The sequence below is a fragment of the Triticum urartu genome, chromosome 1 (assembly GCF_003073215.2).
Source record: "Triticum urartu cultivar G1812 chromosome 1, Tu2.1, whole genome shotgun sequence".
Classification (NCBI taxonomy): Eukaryota; Viridiplantae; Streptophyta; class Magnoliopsida; order Poales; family Poaceae; genus Triticum; species Triticum urartu.
Window position 1 is genome coordinate 295,103,455 of NC_053022.1, and position 14,051 is coordinate 295,117,505.

Here is a 14,051-nt window from a genome sequence, read left to right on the forward strand (position 1 = left end):
TTGCCATCATGTAGTTTGTTGCCATCTGTATGACTTAGTTGTTGCCATCTGGATGGCATAGTTGTTGCCATGTGAATTGGATGGTTTGTTGCCATCTGCATGCTGTAGTTTGTTGCCGTGGGCATTGTATGGGTTGTTGGCGCGTGAGTGCGCGGGTAATTGATTGTGGCTGCTTTGGTTGTGCAGATCAAAAAAGGAGGACAAGGAGTGGATTCGGGAAATGGCGGGAATCCCTGGTTGTACGGTTCTTTACAAGCACCGTCATGGGATTTGCATGGTTATGACGAGCTAAACTCGACTGGCCCTTTGTTGCCACTACTGCAGCAGTACTTGGACATAGGTACATTGTTCTTTTGTGAACATAGAAAAAAAGTGCAACATGATTGTCAAAAAATGAAAAGTGCTTAGTGTGGATAAAATGTATAAAGCAGGGGCATTGGGTGGAAGCACGCATACCGGATGTGGATGGACGAATGATCAGGGAGAGCCAAGCAGTCTGTCACACCCAAGAAACCGGCTGCACATACATGGCTCATTTATAGGATCAGGATTAGCCGAGCAGCTAACACCAGAAGCAACCGCAAGTACGTCGAGTGCTAGTAAGTGTGAAACCGTGAATACCATGTGTTTCTGCAAAATTACGCATGCATTTATATCGACAAAAAATGGAACAAAATAGCCAACAAAGAAAGCATAACATGGCGATAGCTTCCATATTACACTCACAAAATATAAGTTGTCGTCCATATTGCCATGATGATGTAAACGTGGATGGAAATGAGTGAAACTGCCATCCGTAAAACAAATGAACTTGTTGTCTACCAAACCTTTGTGTTTAGTGTAAAGTATTTAGATGTTAATGGTACCTGGATCATGTCAGTACCATGATAAAAAAATGCTGACTAATTTGTGCATGAATGAAATGCAGGGCCTCCGGACGCAGCTACTACCACTTGGGGAGCTACTTGCTATTCCAGAGTCACACGCATACCAAACTTCTCAACCGAACTACACCGAGCAGACTGTCATAGGCAAAGCAGGAGCGTTGATAACCAGAAGAAACAACAGTCTTGAATCTGATCTAGCAACTCAAGAGCAGACGACTCAAACTCAGATGCGGAGACAGCTGGTGATGATGAGGATGAAGATGAAGAAGATGGTGATCAAGAGGAGGATGAGACACATGAGCATGATTGCGAACAAGATGGTGATGGGGTACAGGGTGAGCCGCATGAGGATGAGTTGCAATCATCCCTAGCACCTCCAGCACCTCCTTATGTGCACATGAAATTTGCTACATTTGAAGATGCAAAGGAGTACTACCAGAGTTATGCAAAGTCCAATGGTTTTGCAGTATACACTGACCATCGCAGAAAACTAGTAAAAACAGGAAAGTACAACCGAGCTGAGTTGAGGTGTTTCAAGTCAAGAAGGAATAAGAAGAAGAAGAAAGGAAATGGTCCAGTCATCGGACAGAGACGAAGAGACATTGTGGTCAAAACAAATTGCGCTGCCAAGATGAAGCTGAACGTCGAAGGGGCCTGGTGGGTGGTAACAAAGTACGTGGGACATCACAACCATGAAATGATTAAGAACTTTGACCTGGTTAGGTTTCTGAGTGCTCACCGTGGGTTCACACCAGAGGAGCAGCAGTTTGTGAAGCTGCTCCATGATTGCAACCTCCAACCTGGGAGAATGGTCCAAATCCTATCAATGATACACAGCAAAACAAGGAAGCTCAACAGCATGCCGTATCTTCCTTCAGATGTCGTTAACCTAGTGGCAAAGTATCAAAGGGAAAGTCAACTGGCGGATATGGAGGACACAATTGCATACTTCATGCAAAAAGAGAAGGATGACCCTGATTTCTTCTACAAAATCAAGCTGGATGCGGAGGACCGTGTGATGAACATGTATTGGATAGATGGTGCAGCGCGCAAAGCATACAAGCACTTTCGTGACTGTGTGTCCTTTGATGCTACATATCTCACCAATATGTACAAGATGCCATGTGCTCCGTTCATTGGCATAAACAACCACAGCCAATCGCTGCAATTCGGGTGTGGGTTTATTAGGAACGAGGATGCTGGTAGTTATATTTGGCTATTCAAGACTTTCAAAGAATGCATGGGCGGGCTTGAACCAATGAACATCATAACAGACCAAGATTTTGGTATGCGCACAGGTATTGAGGAAGTGTTCCCTAACACGATACATAGGCACTGTAGGTGGCATGTTATTAAGAAAGCAGAAGAAACATTGGGTCCCTTTTTTGTTGAAAGACCGGAACTACACAAAGCATTTGAATTGTATGTTGACCACAGTTTGACACCAGAAGAATTCGAGCAGAGCTGGAAGGCAATGATAGATAATTACTAGGTTCAAGACAACAAAACACTACAAAACCTATGGGAGAAGATGAAGTTTTGGGTGCCAGCTTATTTCATGCAGTGCTTCTACCCCTTTTTCCAAACAACCCAGCGTGGCGAAGGTTTCAACGCAGTGCTGAAGAGATATGTGAACCCAGGGAACTCAATTCTTAGGTTTGTACAGTAGTACAATGCTATTCAGCAAAAAAAATTGGGCGTAGAGCTACAAACATTGGCAAACACAGCTTTGAAGAACGCAAGGATGCTCACCTGCAACCCAATGGAGAGACAAATGATGAAGGTTTATACCCGACAAATATTCCACAAGTAAGTTGTCTTTGCATTCATGCTTATGGGGGGTTTGTAAAGGACAAAAGTTGGTTTGCTTAGTAGTTTAAAGGTAGTTGCCATGTTGGGTGCGGAATGGTATTGACTTGCTTGTTAGTAGAAATGATTGGCATGTTGCATGCACGTGTGTATGCCATGCTGGTTTGAACAATGGTTACCATTTGTTGTTTGAATGTCAGCTGCATGGTAGATGAACGATAAAGATGAAGGATACTTCTTGAAAGTAGACATGTGAATTTGCCATGCATGACTGACCTTAGTTGCCATTCTGTAGAAGCAGTATTTGCCATGTATGTGTGTAGAGTTTGATCTAAAATTGCCATGCTTTGGCAATGGAATTTGTTGTGACTTTGGCAGCAAACCCATGCCATGCGTTGTATGGTGAGAGAGTTGGCATTATTGCTCTAACAAAGTAAAACTTGCGCTGCTGATGTAGCCAAAAAGTTACCATGTTCGTGTCCGATGGACAGATGCATGACTTGAAATTGTTGAATTTTTTTGTGTGAAATTGCCTTGTCTGAATGTCTATAGTTGCCATCAAGCAGAAGTGTTAGTTGCCATGTTTGTAGGAAGAATTAGCTAGAAGTTGCCATCGTAGCTGCAACAAATTTAAATCTGTCATGGGTGTAGTACTATGAAAGATATCATGAATAGAGGAATTAAGTTGCCATGCTTCTTGTAATGGTAAGGCTTGTAATGATGGCAAGAGTGGAAAATGCAAATGTTTGGATATCATAAGTTGCCATTAAAAATGAATGTCTGGAGTTGCCATGTGTGATTGAATGAAATTGCCATGAGTGCACGGTGCGGCCGCGCACGTATGTAGCTGGTATTCCATGACCTAACTTGCAATGGAAAATAATAAAAATTGCAGGTTCCGATGGGAGCTAAGGCTGTCAACCGGTTACACCGTGTTTCAAGTCGGCGACTTCACGTACAAGGTTTGCACCATGAGGGACATGTCGGACTCCGAAGCCTAAGACCTGGACAAGGGAAGAAACTACATGGTGACGGCGTACATAGCATAAGGGGTGTATTACTGTCAATGCTGCAAGTTTGAAAGAGATGGTATGATTTGCTACCATATTCTGAGGGTGATGGACATGAATGGCGTGAAACACGTGCCACCAAGGTACATCCTTCAGCGTTGGTCTTGGAACGCAGATGAAGCACTCTGCCAGCATGGATCACAGCAAGTACTCGTAGAGCATGAAGATGGGGCCAACACAACCATGGAAACAGTCAGGCGTGTGGTGATGACAAGGAGATTTACAAACACATCAGATGAGGCTTACAAGAATGATGTGATGAGTAGGGCAGTTGAGAGACACACAAATGCGCTTGAAAGAGAGTTGGAGTTAATTAAGAGGAGAATGGAGGAGGAGGCACTGCATCGATTCCCAAAGAAAAGCAAGACCGCTCCTACGTCAACAGGGCCACCAACAGACAACTCATAGGTAGGTTCCGGCGCATCCAACACGCACGTGCACGTGAGGAACCCTCCAAGGACAGTCACTAAAGGGCAACCAAAGCAGATAAGGTACAAGTCAGCACTCGAGATCCAAGCAAAGCACAAGAAGCCTACAAAGAAGACAGCGGCGGAAGCTTGGGCTACTTAGAAAAGTGAGATAGCTAGCAGGTTGTGTGTGTTGAAAATGTGCAATGGTTGGCCGAATGGTACACTGTAGCTTCGTCCGTGGCATTTTGGTGCAGTTTGCCGTTAAAATTAAAGACATTTGTTGTGGTATCAAAAAAAGTCATAAAAGTTGCCACATTGTTGTAAATAAAATGTAGTTATTCGACTGTGGCAAAGAATAACAGTAAGATGGGGTTGTGTGAAAAATGGGGCAACTAACGGGGTATGTGTTTGTATAATTTGGAATGATTGTGCTTATCGTCAACTCTACGTGCGTCTGCGTCAATTGGGTGACTTTTAGCATTTCAAAAATCAAAAAACATAGGTGACATTGTGAGCAGACATGAGGAGTTGCCATGCTGCTTGACAAATGTATTAAACTCACACTGGCTTAGAGGTGTGACTTTTTGAGGAAAAGGTGCCACTAAATTGGAACTATGATGAACGTAAAAAAATAAAGAGATAGTTGCAAAAAAGTGTTGCAGTAACCAACTAATGTTTGTTTGTCATTTTGAAGAAACTACACCGTTGTGAGAACGGGCCTTTACGGAACAGAAATGTAGAAAAAAACTAACACCCTCATGGCAAATTGTGTGATCCTAAAGTGTTATAAGAACAAAAACAAAATGTTAGCACAAGCGTGACAAGCCGAAACACTTACGGAAACGAGGTCTGACATTGAAGTTATATGTTGCAAATTACAACCACAAAAGGTTCACGACAGATAGACGATGGTCTTGCGTTTACAATAACAACAGTGACAGTGAAAAAAGGAAAAAAAGGAGAGGCGTGGTACCTTACATTCATCAGAACATTGAATGTAAGTACATAGATAAAAGAAAGTGGTGTTTTGTTATCTTATGCAGTCACTTGTATCTCTTGATAGCAGCTTTGACGTCAGACTCCAACCAAGCTAGCGCACCCTCCCGCTTGTTGAAATTGACAGTTGTGACCCAATTCCACAAATAGATCTTCCTAAGCTCTGCAGCTATTTCCTTGTTCAAAGTTGGCACCTTCCTGCCTTCCCACAATGCAAGATATTCGAGGGTATAGACACCACAGTCATAGCTGTTTTCAGTTATCATTGTGAGAACAAAGGGTAAAATAAATTAGAAGTTGCCATGCTAAAAGAAGCAAAAAAATATGGTACTAGAAGATTATTATGGCATGGGGGCAAGTGCAAAAAATGATGGTGTGTGATGAGTAAGTAAACATTGTGGTAGTGAGAAAAGTAGCATGTTTATAAATTTGAAAATGAAATGGTTGTGAGAATGGAAGCAACAGAGTAGTAAATGTTGGAGAACGCAGTTAGACAGAAAAATTGTCGTGTGAAGTGGATTAGAAAAAATGACATTTTATATGTAGTATACTATTCATAGTAAGCACAGGAGAAAGGGTGGAAGTAACGTTGGAAGGGGGTTTCGTAGCATGTTGCAAAAGGGTTAGTGATCTTGGCAGAAATTGGCTTGACCCTATGAATGAAGCCATGGCATCTATTGGGGGGTTGAAGTTGCCATGTAGGATGTGTTGGAGTTGGCATGTTATTGTAGTTGTAGGGTGTAATGTAGAATGAAGAAGTGAAGTTGCCATGGGCCTAGAACTAAAGTTGCCATGCAGTATGTAGTGAAGTTGCCATGTAATATGTAGCTAAGTTGCCATGGGTCTAAAACTGAAGTTGTCATGCAGTATGTAGTAAAGTTTCCATGTAAAATGTAGTGAAGTTGCCATGTTCATTTAATCGAAGTTGTCAAGGTTTAAAGACAAAAGAAGGGCAGAAGCTTACGTGTTTCCCTGCTTATGGACTTCACATACTCGATAGGGAAATGTTTGATCTGGACCTTCGAGCCACTGTAGTGACGCGCCCAGGTTTCCTTCAAGTTGTTGATGAAAAAATCTGCGTGGGAGCGAAGCGACTCGTCATCTCCCGAACGGATTGAGTCGAGAACTTCGAAGCGTTGCTTCGCCAAGTTGATGCAAATTGTGTAGTAGTGACCAGTTTTCTCGCGTGGGTCCTCGGGAGTAAGCTATTGAAACATCGCGAACATCACCTCCACAATACGCGGGGGGAAAGTGTAAAAGGTAAAAGAACCATAAGGGATAGTTTACAAAACAGGGAGGTGATACTAAGAATAACAGCAGTGTGACAGGCCAAAAAGGAGAGGCTACATACAAATTTCTTCATTGTGAGCTTGAAGTCCCCATGCTGGGCAAACGCTTTACGAATTTATTTGTGAGAGAAGTCGCCATAAAAAATCCTCCTCGTGATGGTTGTGCTCATAATGATCTTATCGGGATGGATGTCAACGTGGCTGATGATGAAGCCAATACCCGCAGAGATAACATTCTGAGATAGTCTCCCAATAGGCATCAGGGACTCAACGAGATCATCCATGTGAACAAACGTCTCATAGCAGTCGATGACCTTAGTTCTGTCCAAACATGAGCTGGAATAAATGAGCAATAAAAAAATAAAAAAGACTGGTACAGATGAAGAAAGGTCTGAACTAAAAAGGTTGTAGCAAGATGTAACATCCCAAATTTTCAATTTGGAATGTTATACATAGGTCATGCATGCATATTATATTTTATTGCATTTTCGTTTTCGCAATCCTCGAAATCCTAAGCAACTCAAGGACCCTCGGAGAGAGTTGGGGATTTCCAGGTTTTCATATTTGATTTTTTATCAAATAATGAAAGGAGGATTTTGATTTTAACAATTTTTCTCTCCAAAAAATATTTCGTATTAAAATATAAGAGAGGAGATAATATGACTTCTCCAAAATAATTGAAATATTGGAGGAAAAACATTAAAATCATTTATTTTGTTTTTATTCGATTTTATTTGGATTTTATTTGCATTAGAAAATTACACGTTTTCGAAACTGCATTTTAGGGCCAAGAAAATGTTCATCTCGTTCTAAATATTTTATTTAGATGGAGAAAATTTGTTTTGGCATTTTTAGATTTTTATTTTATTTCCTAGGATTTTATTTCTGTCGACGAAATTGTTTTAAAAAAATCTCTCCAACCGACTGGGCCGAACCCAGCCGGGCCGCTGGCCCAAGCCGCCGCCGCCGAGCTCGGACCGGAGTCCGAGCCGACTCCGCCTCCGCCGCGCCTTGCCCCCTCCCCAAGTCGCCGTCCCCCCCCCCTTATATACGCGCCACCCGCCCCCCCCACCACCACCACACCACCACCACAGCCGCCCGCGCCTGCCGCAGCCGCCGCCTCCTGCGCCTGTCGCCGCCGCCTAGTGCCGCCGCCCCGCCGCCCAACCCCGCCACACCGGAGCCCCTCACCGGAGGTACCGCACAGGATCCCGAGCCGCCGGTTTTTTTTAAACCGTTCGGGTTTTTTTAGAAACCCTAGTTCATTTTTTTATTGGTTCACCGGTTCTTCTTGGTTCTTCTATTTAGCGGGCATTCGTCCGTACGTTCGTTTTAACGAACGGTTTTCGCCCGTTAGTCACAGCTAACGAACGCTCATTCGTTAGACTGTTCGTCAGTTTTCTTTTTATCGGATTTATCTGCGGTTTTCTCGATCGTGATTTCTGATCCGATCTTAGTTTATGTTTATCTTTTCGCTCGTTAGTCGGAATCAGGCGATTCAAGCGCCTGGATCTTCGTCTCGAGACCCTCTTTCTGTTTAACCAACTTGCACAAGTTTTTGCTATTGTAAAATTTGACCTTAGTTCATATTAGTAAACGGATCTTGTTTTTTTGCCGTTTGAATTTCGTTGCTCCGTTTGATTTGATTCTTTTTGCATACCGGAGTTCTTAAGTTGAACTTTCTGGTCAACCCCTCTTATTTGAGTTTTGCTTGTGCATCTTTGCTTGTTGCTTATGTATGTTATTGTTTGTTTGCGATAGAACACCCGGAGTGCGAAGCGTGTTACTACGAGTCTCTAGGTTTCACGGATCGTCAGCAAGGCAAGTAACACATTGATCATACTCTTTTCATACCCAGTTTTATTGCATTAGTTCCAATCCTCACACATTGCATGATTAGGAAGTCATTAACTTGTGGGTTGGGAAGTAGTTGTTGAGGTAGAACCTATTACCCTGTTACTATCAAACCCTTGGGAGTTATTTCTGCGCGTTGCTTATTGCTATGCTATGCTCGTAGACGTGGTTTGGATTTGAGTGAAATCCATGACAGATGTGAGATTATTAATTAATGGTTCAACTTAAGGTGGCAACTTGAATACACATCTGGGTGGATTGAGGCACCTGGGGAACCCAGTGTTGCCTGTTTTTTTTTGGAAATCCCGGGGTACCCGTGTGATCTTCCTATGGACCGCCACCCAGGCTCAAAGGGAACTGGGATGATTCATGCTAGAAACTTCCGTGTGCAGCCACAAGCTATTATGGGCTCTACCATAGTTGAGTAAGTTGCGTGAAGCTCTCGAAGAGGTGGATCAGCAGGTAGTGGGTTTTGTAGGTTTGGTATGGTCTACCCGGAGTAGAGAGTTAATGTTTCTGAAAGACTGTGTCTCGGTCATCCGTTTCTCAAACACCGTGTAGTGCGAGAAATACAACGGAGGCGATCGAGTCTTGTGGGGAAAAGTGTGCAAACCTCTGTAGAGTGTACAATCTAATCATGGTTAGCCGTGTCCCCGGTTATGGACAATCTTGAGTATCTAGTACTTGGGTTATCACATGTATCTCATCACTCTTAATTAATATTGTTGGGTTGTTAATTACTTAATTGGGATTGAGTTGGGGTTACCTTCTCAATATTTGTTCAACCACCAAGATAGTTAAATTAAAATTTATTCCTTTGTTGTAGGGAAAATTGGCTTTTCGCAAAAACTATAACCATAGAGCTTTCCACCAGCCAAATATGCATGTAGTGATAGCATTATTCTGTTCTTACTTTACTGTGTTACATTGCCAGCATATTCCATGTGCTAACCCGTTCTCGGGCTGCAACGTATTATGTTGCAGACTGTTCAGACGAGGAGTAAGGTTCGTTAGGTCATTGTCGTGCAGCTCGGCTATGCCGTTGGAGTTGATGGACTCACTTATCTTCCAAGCCTTCCGCTGTTATCGCATTAGGTGGCCTTAAGCCATATTATTGTAATAAGTTCTGTTTTGAGACATTCGATGTAATAAGTGTGTGATTGCTACTCTGTTATAAATCCTTCGAGTACTGTGTGTGTCAGCATTACCGATCCAAGGATGACACTGAAGCACAGAGACTTGACCATTTGAGGTCGGGTCGCTACAAGATGGTATGAGAGCACATGCTGAGTGTAGGACATGACCACTAAGCTAAACCATAGGTCACACTTCTCTTCTCATTTCTGACTCCTCTCCATTTTCTACTCTCTAGGATGGCGGATGCAAGGAACAAGTTTGCACAACCGGATGAAGACACACCATTTGGACGCCACCTGAAGGAAGTCACTAGGTACTTGAACATTGGAATACCAAGCTTCACCGGGACGTACAACGCCACCTTACCAGAGGAGGAGCGCTGGATGATTCAAGTACAAGTTCCAGGAAGGACCTTCACGCCAGTCACTAAACCCATAGAGTTTCCTTCGATGCACCAACCTGGAGTTTAGGAAAGAGTATGGCAGCTCACATCACCATGGGACGCATTGGAGAAGTCTACAACAGGGAACTTAAGGACACTATCTACCAAATATGTGGGCGCCGAGACGAGCAATGGGAAGTTATCAGCACCAAGAAGGATAGATCCATTGCAGCTTTCATCCAGGAGTTAAACCAGCACATTCGACGTCAGGAGAACTAGATGTGCGCAGACATGATAGACTTGAAGAAGGCGAAGACTAGGATCATCGAGCTGGAGGAAGAACTCAAGTTTACACGCGATGGATATGAGGAGGACATCAAGACACTACTGGAGAAGAATGACGACCTAGTTAAGAAGATCAGAGTATTCATGGGAGGACCAGCACCGGGAGTAGAAGACGACGATTCCACTTGCCCGGACAACTACATCATCATCGACGACACCGATTCTGATCCTAGTGAGGATGACTTTGAAGACGAAGCTGGAGCAGACATCATGGAGTCTTCCACCGATCAAAATTTCTAGATGACCACCATATATCAATAGTATTCCCCCATGTATTTAGTAGTAGTTGATCACTTTTGCGATAGTTCTAGACCGCTTGTATGCCCTTGCTTGATTGATTGAGTGAAATGATTGTGTTTGTCTCATGTGCATATGGGTAGTGCTTTCTCATTAGACCCCCTTTTTATTCTGATCTCTTCCATCTAAACCCATCAGATGCCTCTGAGACGTGACTCCGGATTTGCATTCCTGCCGGAGCTCACCCAGTTGATCCAGCAGCAAAATACTTTGATGCAATTGCTAGTTCAGAACCAGGGCAACAACAACAAAAACCCGCCACCAGTGGACAACCTAGCCCGCTTTCTAAGGTTACAACCGTCGGTGTTTTCCAGTAGCACTGAGCCTATAGTTGCAGATGATTGGCTCCGCGGGATTGGAAGGGAGTTAACCACTGCAGGATGCACTGATGCTGAGAAGGTGCGTTTTGCCGCACATCAGTTGGATGGACCAGCAGCATCATGGTGGAAGAATTACACTGTCACCTACCCCATAGCCACGGTGACATGGGACCAATTTCAGCAAGCTTTTCGCATAGCTCATGTCTCGACTGGAGCTATGCAAATGAAGAAGCGGGAGTTCCGCAACTTACGCCAGGGGAACCGTACTGTGGCTCAGTACGTGGATGAGTTTAGCAAGTTATCTCGTTATGCCCCTGATGATGTGGCCACAGATGCCACGAAGTAGGAGAAGTTTATGGAAGGGCTGAATGATGAGATGAGCATGCAGTTGATGGTAGCAACCTTCAACAACTACCAGGAGTTGGTAGATAAGGCTCTTATAATTGAAGGGAAGAAGCAGCAGATTGAGAGCCGTAAGAGAAAGTACGAACAAGGGAAGTATAACTCAGGAGCTCAGCAGAAACCCCGCCTAACCCCGAACTCAGGAGGACTTGTTCATAACCATGGAGGTCACAACCACACTGGAGGAGGATCGCATAATCACAATGGTGCTAAGAATGAAAATGGGAACGGAGCTAATAACAATTAGAACCGCTCCAACCCAGCCACACTCGCCAAAAGAGACCTAAGTCAAGTTACTTGCTTTAAGTGCGGGAAGACAGGCACTATGCCAATGATTGCCCTGAAGGAAGGAATGGAAACAGAAATGGGAGCGCTGGGAAGAAGCTTAATCCATTCAACAAAGGACAAGTGAACCACGTTAACATGGAGGAGGTTGAAGAGCAGCCGAACGCGGTAATAGGTAAGTTTTTGGTTAAGTCATTTACATCTCTTGTTCTTTTCAATACTGGTGCATCGCATTCATACATATCAAGGGAATTTGTGGATAAGTTTAAACTACCAACCCAAACCCTTAGGACCCCTCTCCTAGTGAGTTCACCTGGAGCAGAGTACATGGCTAGCCGATGGTGCAACCAGATACCCCTAACCATTGGTACACATGTTTTTCCGTTCGACCTAATTATCTTGGAGTCACAAGGATTGGATGTGATATTAGGTATGGACTGGATGTCAAAGTATGGAGGAAGCATTGACTGTGCTAGTAAGTCGATTTATCTCACCACCCTGGAGGGAAAAAGGATTAAGTATGTATCTAGGCGTGTGCCTAGGAGGAGCCAAGTGAATGCCCTCACGGGAGTTGTTCAGGAGGAAGTGCCTGTAGTGAAGGATTTTCCGGATGTTTTTCTAGAAGAGTTACCAAGCATGCCACCGGATAGAGACATTGAGTTTTTGATAGAGCTATTGCCAGGTACAGGGCCAATATCCAAGAGACCCTATCGGATGCCCGCAAATGATCTAGAGGAAATTAAGAAACAGATCAAGGAGTTATTAGAGAAAGGTTACATTCGAAGAAGCTCGTCACCTTGGGAGCCCCAGTACTTTTGGTGGAGAAGGATAAATCCCTAAGGATGGTTGTTGATTATCGGGCTTTGAATGAAGTGACGATCAAGAATAAGTACCCACTGTCGATGATCAATGATCTGTTTGATCAGCTGCAAGGAGCTAAAGTGTTTTCGAAGATTGATTTATGATCGGGATACCATCAGTTGAAGATTCGATAGAAGGATATACCAAAGACGGCGTTCACCACGCGGTATGGATTATACGAATATACAGTCATGTCGTTTGGACTGACTAACGCCCCTGCCTATTTTATGAGCATGATGAGCCAAGTAAAGGCCAAAGGTTTTCGTGAGGATGAGCACGATACCTTATGGTTTGAGGACCGAGTTTATGTACCCAATAACCCAGAGATCAGGAAGTTAATACTTCAGGAGGCTCATGACTCACCATACTCGATACACCCCGGAAACACCAAGATGTATTTGGATTTGAAGGAACGTTTCTGGTGGACTGGTATGAAGAAGGATATTGCCGAGTATGTAGCAGTATGTGATGTTTGTCAGAGAGTGAAGGCAGAGCATCAGAAGCCAACAGGATTGTTACAGCCTATGCCAATACCCGAATGGAAGTGGGATAAACTTGGCATGGATTTTATCACCGGATTGCCCAGAACCAAAGCAGGATATGATTCTATATGGGTAATAGTTAATCGCTTGACCAAAGTGGCTCACTTTATCTTAGTGAAAACCACATATACAAGTGCGAAGTTGGCCAAGATATATATGTCCAGGATCGTATGCCTACATGGAGTTCCGAGGGCCATCGTATCAGATAGAGGAACCCAGTTTACTTCAAAGTTTTGGCATCAGTTACACCAAACTTTGGGAACAAGATTGGAGTTCAGTACAACATTTCACCTGCCGACAGATGGACAGACTTAGAGAGTCAATCAGATTTTGGAGGACATGTTGAGAGCCTGTGCGCTAGATTATGGATCTAGCTGGGATGACAATTTGCCTTACGCAAAGTTTTCATACAACAATAGCTACCAAGCCAGTTTGAAGATGACACCGTTTGAAGCCCTGTATGGACGCAGGTGCCGAACGCCGTTGATGTGGGATGAGGTAGGAGTCCGGCAGTTGTTTGGACCAGACTTGATCAAGGAGTCTGAGGAGAAGGTTAAGCTAATTCGTGATAGACTGAAGATTGCTCAGTCCAGGCAGAAGAGTTACGCAGACTCGAAACGCAAGGAGGTAACCTATGAAATTGGAGACAGAGCATATCTGCGAGTATCACCTTTGAGAGGAGTGAAACATTTTGGAGTTAAGGGAAAGTTAGCCCCGAGATTTGTAGGACCGTATCGTGTTTTGGAACGGATGGGTGAAGTTGCCTACAGGTTGAAATTACCTGAGAGATTGTCAGGAGTTCACGATGTGTTTCACGTTTCACAGTTGAAGAAGTGTCATGCTGAGATGGCCGATATACCGTTAAGAGATACAGTACCCTTGGAGGCGATTCAGTTGGACAGTGACTTGACTTATGAGGAGAAGCCAGTTAAGATTCTTGAGTTTGCCAGCCGAGTCACCCGCGGCAAGGTTATCAAGTTTTGCAAAGTTCAGTGGAGCCACCATACCGAGGATGAAGCCACCTGGGAACGAGAGGATGATCTACGCAAAGACCACCCGCACCTATTTTCTAGCCAACCTGAATCTCGAGGGCGAGATTAATCTTAAGGGGTAGGTTTGTAACATCCCAAATTTTCAATTTAAAATGTTATACATAGGTCATGCA